This window comes from Lolium rigidum, chromosome 5, assembly GCF_022539505.1.
Source record: "Lolium rigidum isolate FL_2022 chromosome 5, APGP_CSIRO_Lrig_0.1, whole genome shotgun sequence".
Classification (NCBI taxonomy): Eukaryota; Viridiplantae; Streptophyta; class Magnoliopsida; order Poales; family Poaceae; genus Lolium; species Lolium rigidum.
Genome location: NC_061512.1, coordinates 60,095,878 through 60,104,084, shown reverse-complemented (window position 1 = coordinate 60,104,084; position 8,207 = coordinate 60,095,878). Strand labels below are relative to the sequence as shown.

The 8,207-nt window shown below is 44.1% G+C and overlaps 1 non-coding gene and 1 pseudogene across 1 annotated transcript; one reads left to right on the top strand and one right to left on the bottom strand.

Moving 5' to 3' along the window:
- The first annotated feature begins 554 nt into the window (after positions 1 to 554).
- LOC124653844 lies at positions 555 to 3,937 on the top strand (annotated as a pseudogene).
- Positions 3,938 to 4,416: 479 nt separating this feature from the next.
- LOC124658592 lies at positions 4,417 to 4,636 on the bottom strand. Its single transcript, XR_006989306.1, has one exon. It is a non-coding gene; the product is annotated as a small nucleolar RNA U3 (small nucleolar RNA).
- Positions 4,637 to 8,207: the final 3,571 nt, after the last annotated feature.

Sequence of the window (8,207 nt, the reverse complement as noted above, 5' to 3'; positions counted from 1 at the left end):
CGAGCTCAGCCTTTTTATTTGATTTCGTGGTTGAACCGTTTTTTGCTACAATGTAGCAAAAGCGGGTTATTTTTTTGCTGCCGGGAGGTGTTTTTTTGCTACATTCCGTAAAAGTAGATCTAGCCGTCCAAGATGGTCGATCCGACGGCTGGCGACCCGGGGGCTGAGAAATCAGATCCCCCGGGGGACGCCCAGCACTTTCCAAAGGAAATTGTAAAGACTTGTTCTTCAGGCAACACAAATTCCCTTCCTCCTTCATCGTCGAGCTAGCTCGCTAGACGATTTCCATTCAAATTCCAGCATAACGCTGCGGAACCCTGTATTTGAACCACTTATAATTATATAGTGATTGATCGAGTAGCGAGTCAGAGTCTCACAATTCGCAAAAAAAAAAAAAAAAGTCAGAGTCTCACAGCAGCACGCACCAAACATTGTGTACCACGGGCGAAACCATCGCCAGCTACCCAGATCCCATCTACCCAGCACCAAATTCGCCACTACCCAAACCCACGGGCTCACATCACATCCCCACATATATACCCCGTCCTCGGTCCGACCCGCGCCCCGATCGAGCTGCTGAAACCACCGCGCGCTGCCGCAGCTTCCACCTAACCACCCACCTCGGCCATGGCGCGGAAGAAGATCCGGGAGTTCGACTCCAAGCGCCTCCTCCGGGAGCACCTCAAGCGCCTCGCCGGAATCGACCTCCACATCCTATCCGCCCAGGTGACCATGCCCCGCCTTATCCCCCTCCCTCCTTCGCGCGCGCGCGCGTGTCCGATCCGGGCTGGATCCCGCGGGGCGGCCGGTGGATCTCGGCGTCCATGGCCCGGCGCGCGATCGGGGTTCAGCCGTGGCGGTAGAGAATTTTGGGATGACGCGTGTTTCTATTACTGCCGTACTTACTACTTGTTGTTGTGCTTTGGGATTGCCGAAACGTAGGACATGGTCAGTGCGTCTTGAATTTTGATGATAATTGGCTTCGACCAAAGCATGTCAGTGAGACCGAGGCTCTCCGCTCTGTAGTAACAATCACGCATCAGCAACTCACATGAGCTGCTGACTTCTGCTTGCTGCCCACAAGGCAGCAATGCAAGTGCTATATCTGTGATGCCGCCTGTGGGTTTCACCGGCGGTGCTGCCTTACTACTAGGTTTCATCAGCCGAGACAAGTGACGCCCCTTATCGGATCTGTTCATCTGTTGGGAATTTCTTGCGTGTGCTCGGTAGGTATGGCCATTTCGTTACCTGAATGTATGTTAGGGTGCTGCCTGCAACATTCGTTGGATCTAGCTTCTAACTACAAATATTGTTGTATTTGTGATTTTCTCAGAGAAGTGCCTTTGTTCACTGTCACATTACCTGATTTTACTAGCTGGCTAAATCGTTTGAATTGCAAAGCTCATAATAAAAAAAAAAGGGTATCATGTTTGTTTATTTTGTAAAATAATCCCAATGTTTGCTGTTATATTCGGTGGTTAGTTTCTGAACTTGCATCTTGCTATTTCTCAGGTTACAGAATCAACGGATTTCACGGAGCTTGCGAACCAGGAGCCATGGCTCTCGTCTATGAAGCTGGTTGTTAAACCTGACATGCTCTTCGGTAAGCGTGGGAAGAGTGGCCTTGTGGCCCTCAACCTGGATCTTGCTCAAGTCCGCCAATTTGTCAAGGAGCGGTTGGGAGTTGAGGTACCTACAGAACTAATACCATGGCATACTCCCCTGATCAATCTTGGGAATGAGAACTATTTCTGATCTACCTTGGTGTGCTTGTATATCTAGGTCGAGATGGGCGGCTGTAAGGCTCCGATTACAACGTTCATAGTCGAGCCATTTGTGCCGCACGAGCAAGAGTATTATCTCTCGATTGTATCAGACAGGCTTGGTTGCACCATTAGCTTCTCAGAGTGTGGAGGTATCGAGATTGAGGAAAACTGGGATAAGGTTAAGACGATCACTCTTCCCACAGAGAAGACAATGACACTTGATGCATGCGCTCCACTGATCGCCACCCTTCCATTGGAAGTAAGCTTTTGCATTCTACTCATGCCATCTGTAATGTTCTAATTACTTATATTTAGGAAGTACTTGTCTGCTGCCGATAATAATTACCTAGTTCTCCATTAACCATCATTCACAATTTCTGTCTAAATTTCAGGTCCGCACGAAAATAGGAGATTTTATTAGAGGGTCATTTTCAGTTTTCCAAGGTAGCTGGCACTTGCAAGTGCACTTAAAACTGAAGTTATCGTGTTGCCCTCAAAATCATCTTATAACCATTAATTCTTTTGGCAGACTTGGATTTCTCATTTATGGAGATGAATCCATTCACTCTGGTAAACGGGGAACCATACCCTCTGGACATGAGAGGTGAACTGGATGACACCGCTGCTTTCAAGAACTTTAAGAAGTACGATTTAGTCTTCCAAATCTTACCTTATGGTGTAGTGCAACTTTTTCTGAACATATCATTCTGACCATTGTATTCAATTTACAGGTGGGGTAACCTTGAGTTCCCTCTACCTTTCGGAAGAGTCATGAGCCCCTCAGAAAGTTATATCCATGAACTGGATGAGAAGGTATACTCATATTTCGTTCTTTTCATTTTTTTTTCTCAAGTTCGCTTCCTATAAATATAAATATTTAGAGTTACAGTTCGCCTAAAAGTTAAATTATGCCAACATAATATGGCTGTTTGATTTAGTACTGGATGTAGATAATGTGATGTAACATTTTTCATTCTTTCAGACGAGCGCATCACTGAAATTCACTGTTCTGAACCCGAAAGGACGCATTTGGACAATGGTTGCAGGTGGTGGTGCGAGTGTCATATACGCTGACACGGTATACTTAACTTTGTTCCAGATGTTTAGATAGGTTTTAAATGTTAATCAAGATGATAACTGATAATCTTATTTCCAGGTTGGAGACTTGGGATATGCTGCAGAGCTAGGAAATTATGCAGAGTACAGTGGAGCTCCCAAAGAGGAAGAAGTTTTGCAGTATGCTAGAGTGGTTTTGGATGTAAGAAACCTGGAATCTTGTAGCTCGCTGTTTCTACATATTCGTTTTCTCCCTTCTGAATATCATTTTGATACTGCGTAGTGTGTCACCGCTGATCCTGATGGCCGGAAGAGAGCTCTTCTCATTGGAGGGGTATAGCAAACTTCACTGATGTTGCTGCTACATTTAGTGGCATCATTCGGGCTTTAAGAGAGAAGGTAAGCTGTACCATTTGGTTGGATTGCTGTTATATGCCCCAACCAACTTAAGCTGTCTACATTGAAATCCTCACCCATCTTATCACATTGCCTTCAAATCTGGTACCAGGAATCCAAGTTGAAGGCAGCAAGGGTGAACATTTATGTTCGGAGAGGTGGTCCGAACTACCAAACTGGACTCGCCAAAATGCGTGCCCTAGGTTCAGAGCTTGGTCTTCCGATTGAGGTACGATCCAATAAGTTCTTGTTGGTGAACACAAATCAACCATCTCTATCTGTATTAATACACGAATGATCTTAGCTTCTATTTCGTACTTGATTTTGGAGTATGTTAGCTAAGAATTAAGTATATATTGAAGGAGATTGTCAGGCATTCACATCCCCATAACAGACGAGCTGATTTTGCCCAACAATTCAATGCAGGTCTATGGACCAGAGGCCACGATGACCGGAATCTGCAAGCAAGCCATCGATTACGTCATGGCCGAAGCATAATTCATCATTGTATAGTTCCGATGTTTGCTGTTGTGTCCATGCTGTTCCATATAAATATGAAGAACTGTTCGAGTGAAAGAAACGGAGAAGCATAGGTTTTGTGGGGGGAAAGGAACTACTGTCGCAACACAATAATATATGTATCTTGCTTTGCAGTTTTGATTCGTGTGTACTGAGGTACAATGCATTCTGCGGTAACCTTCTAAAGTATTTCTGATTCTGTTGTGTGGCCAACATGCTGTTGAAGCGTCGTGTCATGACATGCATACAAACCATTTGCACAAATTGCAGCTTTACATGTATTTGTCATCTCTCCGTGATGTAGCTACTTATCTCAGGGACGTCTTTGATACGTACTGTTCAAAAAAAAAACGAGTGTATTAGAAAACACAGTGTAGTGCAATTTCATGGTATTTTGAATTCTATGTGACTGAAATGATATATGACCGAACCAAAGTGAACCAAAATGAGACGTACTAGAAAATACAGTATAGTGCAATTTCATGGTATTTTGATTTCTATGTGACTGAAATGATATCTGACCGAACCAAAGTGAGACGTAGTAGAAAATACAGTATAGTGCAATTTCATGGTATTTTTGAATTCTATGTGACTGAAATGATATCTGACCGAACCAAAGTGAGACCGTACTCCTGCGTTTCTACAGCTGGTATATTGAAAAGGGCAAAAATGAATTTGTTGCCTGTCAGACAACCTGTGTGCCACCCAAGTCAGTCGAAGACAGACCAGGAACGATCCTCTACAGCCACAGACCAGACCAACCGGAACGATTTAGGCCGTTAATCACGCTCTGGCCCACAGGTCATACTTCATCAACCAGGCTTAAGTGCTTGCCTCCTTATTAGTCAAGGATGCAACGGTACGATCCTATAGAACAGATCCTGTTCAAGTAAGGTCGTGGTGGGGTGCTGTGGATTCTCCTATTTAAGCTGGTGGTGTTGTCTCTAATCTTCCGAGGTGGTACTATCTTTCGCTGGGTAGCGAGTCCCGCTAGCGCTGCTCTCTGATTCAAGAGCTACGACCTTGTATTGGGCCGGCTCCCTTCACGCTGAATATGAAGCCCAATCTTTTCTTTCTCCTGACCTATCTTTCAAGGGGTACCAGTGTACCACTATAAAAAGGGGCCGCGCTACGCGTCGGTCGGCGGATCCGCGTGCCCAAGATCGGTCGTTCCCCTACCCGTTCATCTGCCATCGTACGACAGGGAATCAGTTACTGTTTTCTGACTCGGTATGGTTCCTTCCGGCTTGTGCGCTGCATCAGGCGAGGTCGCTTTCGTGGTCTGCTCCTTGTGTCAGGTGAGAGAGAGTGAATTTAATTCTTTCACACTGCATCACGATCTGGTCACTTGCATGTGGTGAAAGGTTCCTATTTCGTCAGGTGTTGTTTGGACTGATGGGGGGTGACGTGGTGTTCTTGCCTTTGTCTGTTGCATGTGGAGCCCACCATGTGTGCTTCTCCAACCTTCTCTCTCATATGTTCAAAGACAAGCTGCTTTCCAAATGATATTGTACGTGGAAATATTGTAATATTAACAATTTCTTAGGCGCATAATATTCTGCGATGGATTCATTTACAACAACAATTATAAAATTTCAACAGTAATCACCAACGATTATAACAAAAAATAATCCACCAATAGAAGTTCATCGTGGGAAATATTTTGTAGCAGAGTCATTTGCAACATTAATCATCACTGATTACAATAATATTCACCAGTGACTACAACAAAAATAAATAGCAATTCCAACATTAAGAAATCATTGTGTGAAAATATTTTATAGTAGTTTCCTTTCCAACAACAATTATCGCAAATTACAACAAAAATTACTATTGACTACAACAAAAATAAATAGCAATTCCAACTTTAAGAGCTCATTGTGCAAAATATTTTTCATCAAGTTCCTTTACAACAATAATAATCACGCATTCCAACAATAATCACTAGCAGTTACCACAAAACTAAATAGCAATTCCAACATTAAGAAAATCATTGTGTGAAAATATTTTACTGGCTAATTCATTTCCAACAATAATTATCACGAATTACAATAATAATGATCAACAACTACAACAAAATTAAATAAAATCCAAGTTTAAGAGCTCATCATGCTTTGCATCGAATTCCTTTGCAACAATAATAAACATTGATTCCAACAAAAATCACAAACCATAACCACAAAATAAATAAAAACTCTAACATTATTGAAATACAATGTTCGTGAGTTACATTAGCAATTCTAGACCGCTCACTTGTGGCCTTAGGGCATGCACAGTGCAAGACGCTTAAGTGCATGCTTACCAAAATAAACAGATTTTATTTAAGTGTTTGTGCTTATTTACACTAGGCAGATGCCTAATTAGAAATCTATCATGTACAAATAAGCACCACTATTTAACAAAATATTTGGTTTACTTTAGTAAACATCTTAGTGAACACTTTGGATTGTAAAAAGCCTTACACAGCTCATTCAAATTACATGTAGTTGGTACAAGTTAAAAGTCAAATGGAAAGTTAACATAGACTACATGCTGGTTGTCCATGCTGCATGCAAGCCTGCCCCTACCTGGCTCGGTTGATGGAATAGAATAACCTGAAATCTTACGGGCGGACGCGTGCTGCATGGATGTCCCGGGCACACACACAAGGTTGTCCAGTTGTCAATGAAATGGTAGGCTAGCTAATATCATGTGTCATTTTTAAAAAAAACTATAACTTTTAAACCGTGCGATGAAATTACAATTCGTTTTCACTACTAAAATCCCCATGACAAGAGCTTCGAAACTAGACCACATTTTCATATGTTTCGATGAATTTTTTTCACAAGTAACTTTGATGCGAGGCGGCGCAACTTTATTGTGTAGCAAACCAACTTTGGTGTGCGACAAAGCAACTTTGGTGTGCAACGAACATCTACATTTTTTGGTACACGAAGGCACAACTTTGGTGCCCGACAATAATTTTGGTGTCCATGGGAGCAATTTCAATGTGTGACGAAGCAACTTAAGTGCCCTGCAAAGCAACTTTGGTGCCTGGCGACGCAGTTTTTGAACCCTACAGAGCAACTTTGGCGCCCGACCGAGCAATTTTTAGTGTCCTGCGAGCAACTTTGGTACTCGGCCGAGCAATTTTAGTGTCCTGTAGAGTAACATTAGGAGTTGTTGCTGCAGGTGTTGTGAAGCCTACCATGGTTGTAAATCAAGTGTTTTTGTTGCACACCAAAGTTGCTTTGCCGCATACCAAAATTGTTTTCCCGCACAACAAAGTTGCTCTGTCGCGCATCAAAGTTGCTTGTTAAAAAATTGCGTCGAAACATATGAAAATGTGGTCTAGTTTCGAAGCTCTCGTCGTTCGAATTCTAAAAGTGAAAACGGATTGTAATTTTGCCACACGGTTTAAAAGTTACAGCTTTTTTAATACAACAAAATGATATCAGCAAGCCTACCATTTCTTTGACAGCTAGACACATCTTTCCGTTTATGTGAGCACTTTCCATTTTGGTGTGACCGCTCAGACTAACCAATGGGCATGCAGCCGCTCGCTAGACCTGTCCAATAGAATAATCAGCCATGCATGTAGGGACCACCCACGATGGGGAGAAAAGCAACTGCGGGAGCGCTCGGCGTTGGACTCGTGACGACCGATTAAACACGGACCGATCGGTCGACCGAAAGCAAGCATTTCCCCTATAAAAAGCCCGACCTCTTCAAAGGTAAGTAGACTAGCCAGCGAGCGACACGTGGCAACAAGTACCGCATCCGTACGTAGCGTCCGCACCTTTTTTTTGCATGGTAATACGATTCTCATTGATAAATAAAAGACGAGATACAAAGTACGTATACACCGATCTTACAGATCTGGAAAGATAGGCTAAACCTATGTGACAAACCAGCGCCTATCCATCTTCTTTGGCACCACCGTAGCAGCCACCAAGGAAAAAATGGGCAGATCACCTCTTCACCCGAGCTCGACGCGGCTCCATCGCCGATCATCAGCTTTTCGGACCTCCAATGTAGTTTGCCATAGGACAAACCATTGCCGTTGAAAGAATCGGACCAGGGCAACATGTCCCTCGGACACGCCATCGAACTTCAGCACATCGGCACCCACGCACGACGATGTCGGAGTAGGGAACCGTAACCATCAGCCTTCAACCACGAACCCACCACAAGGTGCACCATCTTCCAGTCTGTCACCGCATCGGACCACCGTCTCGCACGTACTCCTGGACGAATCCTCTCCGCTCCACCTTGGCGTCGGAGACCACGCCGCAAGCAACGGGGACAGAGCAGGAGGAAAAAACCATCTGATGGAGTCGTCGCCGCCGCCTCGCCGACACCATCCATGAACCCTAAAGCCACCGATCTGAAAGATCGGCAAGCACACAGTGCCACCAACTCCGAGACGCCGCCATGAAAAACAGCGCCGGTGTGTGAGACGTAGCGTCCGCACCTGGCCGCCCTTCCCCA